This window comes from Cibotium barometz, chromosome 54 (genome assembly GCF_041138505.1).
Source record: "Cibotium barometz isolate CiBa-2024 chromosome 54, ASM4113850v1, whole genome shotgun sequence".
NCBI classification, from domain to species: domain Eukaryota; kingdom Viridiplantae; phylum Streptophyta; class Polypodiopsida; order Cyatheales; family Cibotiaceae; genus Cibotium; species Cibotium barometz.
The window spans coordinates 30,433,472-30,437,343 of record NC_141099.1 but is presented as its reverse complement, the minus strand read 5'-3'; positions in this window follow the sequence as shown (position 1 = coordinate 30,437,343).

The window sequence follows — 3,872 nt, the reverse complement described above, 5'->3', positions numbered from 1 at the left end:
AAAGTGGTTATTTTAGACTACTTCTCACACTACTATCGGGTAGTTTATCATAGCAGTTCTTTTGACTACTTTATAAGTGCTTTATGACTGCTTGTGGACTGCTTTATGACTACTTTTGGTTGCTTCTGAGAAAGATCTTAAACCATATTTATATGTTGAAATTTACATAAATCTGTAAACTTAATACATGTAAACACTCCATCTTCTTCACAAATATGAGTATTAAAGTACACAAATATTTGCTATATGATATGCAAAAAACTTGCTTTCAAAGATCTTATAAGTTGGTAATAGGACCCATAAAAAAACATGAAAAGATAAGAAATTATAGTGTATTACTTTTGAATGGCTTACAATTTACAAGCCCCATATAAAAAGGTGCTAAAAGTACAATAATATACAACCAAGAAACTATAAGCCAAGATTGGAATCAAGGGCTACAGTGTTGGCCCCTACCCCTGCCCCCTCGCTTTGGCCACATGTGCCCCTATTGGTCTGCTCTTTCCCCTACCATAAAATGTCAATCCATGTTCACATGTGTGTGTATGCGAGCTGATCATCATTAGACATCAACTAGTTCCATTGCCACATGTTGCCAAGGTGACATAAAAGAAATCCATCTAGATCTAGCTCTAACATGGACTCAAAATTCTTCAGTATCATGTATGTCCCTTGTGAATTGAGCTCACACCACTTATACAAGCTATCATCAAGCAGTAAAGTGTTGTATTCCATTGCCTTCCCACTATGAAAATTGAAATCATCCATATCACATAGATCTTGCTCAAAGAAGCCTGTAATTGTCACTGATGTAACCCTAGAAATCAGAGGTTAAAGTGATGTTCTAGGTTGTCAATATACAGACATAACTCTAGATGTAGATATTAAAATGGCAGCTTGCCCAGACCAAGAATCTCCTTGCATTGGGCTACACAAGAAGTGTGACGTGCATAGACTCTTTAATCTCCTAGAAATTGTTCTGGGAATGGATGCATAACCAGTGGGAAGTCCCGACCCCAACAATCCTGCAAACATGCTTTCGCCAGATATTACACTTCTTTGGCCACGGAGAAGGAGCAATGCTAATGCACTTTGTGCCATCCTCATCACCAGCGTAAGTGATTCTATTCTCACTCTGATTCAACATACTACCAAGGCTATAGAGGCTTGGATCAGTATGAGACTCCCAATCAGACCAGGATTTTGAACCTGGAGAATCAGCTTGCTGCTGCTGAAAAGTTTGCTGAAGGAGAAGCTGTTGAAGCATTTATCTCGCGGATCAAAAATATGCGAGATCAAATGGCTACTATAGGTATTACACACACTAGTGTGAGGAGTTGGCCCAGAGGTGCATCTGAATTCTCCCACAGAAGTATGATGGCTTGGCTACATCACTAAACACTCAGGTTACAGTACCATCTTTATCATTTGAAGAATTTAGTGCTATGCTACTTGAGGAGGAGATGCGATTGAAGACCTGCGATGGTAGTGATGCTGCATTTTCGGCCAATGCTAAAGGCAAAGGCACGACATCTTCTGATGAGAAGAAGAAGAAGTTTCAAGTTCCAAATAACAAGAAGGGTCACGCTATCAAAGACTGTAGAAAGAAGCAGGCTGATGAGAAGAACGTCACCTAGAAGTCTTCATGGAAGGGAAAGGAGTTAGTCTCAACAATGTCGAGCTTGAACTTTGGGTTGCCACATTGAAGAGGTATGTTCATCTGCTCAGGCTCCAGTTGATGATTCATAGATTTTGGATAGTGGAGCATCCCGACACATGACCAGTAAAAGAAGGGCTGATATAGTTCTTGGAAGCCTCTACAGAAACTCATCAGTGTTGTTTTTGGGAATAATGCTAAATGTCCAACCGAAGGGTCTGAAACCATATCTTTTGTGGCAGCTACAAGTGAAGAGAAGAAGCTATCAAATGTGCTCTATGTATCCCAGATATAAAGAGAAATCTACTATCATTTGCTCTGTGATGACAGATCGTGGGCTTGAAGTATGCTTCAAGAAAATTGAGGCAGAAATTCTAGATGCTATTGGCAAGGTAGTCAGCAAAGGAGTAAGGTGCAACAATCTCTACGAGCTGAGTGCCCTTACAATGTCTGCAGATAAGAGCACAAGCAAGCTTTGGCACGAGCGATTTGGTCACATTGGATTTGCCGTGCTAAAGGGCATGTGGTAGCTAATTTGCCTACATTTTCAAAATTGCAGGAACCATGTGAAGCTTGTAGAATGGGCAAGCAACAATGTAAGGCATTTCCACAAGGAAGCAACAATCGGGAAAAGACTCCTCTAGAGCTGGTACATGCTGATCTTTGTGGTAAAATGACTACTACTGCATTAGGGGAATTTTCTTACTTTATGCTATTAGTCAACGATTATAGTAGGAAGATGTGGGTTTATTTCCTTCGGGATAAGGCTGAAGCTTTTGGCAAGTTCAAAGAGTGGCATAAGCTTGTGGAAAATGAGACAAGAAAGAAGGTGAAGAAGTTTCATATAGATCGAGGAGGAGAATTCCTTTCAATAAAATTTGACAGCTACTGCAAGGAGAATGGCATCAAGCACTAACTCACCACTGCTCACACACCTCAGCAAAATGGTGTTGTAGAATGCCACAATCAAATTATCATGGAGATGGCTCGATGCATGTTGAAGGTAAAGGGTTTGCCCAATACGTTTTGGGTTGAAGCAGTTAAAACAAAAGTTTATGTCCTCAATCGGAGCTACACAAAGGCACTCAAGAATGTTACACCTCAAGAGGCCTACTCTGGTAAGAAACCTTCAGTTTCTCATTTTAGAACATTTGGATGTGAATGTTATGTGCATATTCTAGATGCATCCACGACCAAGCTAGATGCCAAATGCAAGAAGTGTATCTTTCTTGGATATAGTTAAGAGTCGAATGTATATCGGCTCTATGATACAGAGGCAAAGAAGATTGTGGCCAGCCAAGATGTGGTATTTACAGAACAGCCACACTCAATGGAGGAAGGAGGTTTGTCCACTCCATCATCAGCCAGAGAAATAGTCCACCATATGCCCACTGCACCAGTTAGATTTCCTCTCAAGGAGGAGGAGTTTTGAGAGGATGAAGACTCTCACACAGCACAACAGCCTGCTGCTACACCACAAGGAAAGCCACTTCCAAAGTGGGCACAACAGCTGTTTGATGAGCATAATCGAGTACTCGAGAAGCCAAAATCTTCAGCAGATGGACCATGCAGATCAAGGAGAATAGAGGAGCAGAGAAGAGCATCTGATTGCATTGTCAATATGGCCTTGATGGTGGCTCTGCCAATAATGGGAACAGTGAAGGAGCCAGCCACCTCTTGGATAAAGCCTTAGCAAATCCAAAGTGGAAATCTGTGATGCAGTGTGAGTATGACAGCATCATAAAGAACAACACCTGGGAGCTAGTTGACCGACCACCAAACAGAAAGGTAATTGGTACCAAATGGGTCTGGAAAGCTAAATATAACGCTGATGGCTCACTTGAAAAATACAAATCTAGTTTGGTTGCACAGGGATTTGCACAAGTAGAGGGTTTTGGCTTTGATGAAACCTTTGCTCCCACAGCTCGTATGACAACTATCAGGGTGGTACTTGCCTTGGCTACTCAGAAAAAGTGGCTAGTCTTTCACATGGATGCTAAATCGGCATTTTTGAACGGCCATCTCAAGGAGGAGCACTACTTAGCTTTTTAACTATTGGTCTAACTACTTTTTAACTACATTGTGACTTTATAGTAGTCACACAAAGTAGTCAAAAAGCAATAGTCACAAAGCTAACTAGTGCTTGTGTCTCCTTTTCAACAACTACTTTCTATGACTAGTTTTCAACTCACAAAGGAGTCACATAGAAATTAAA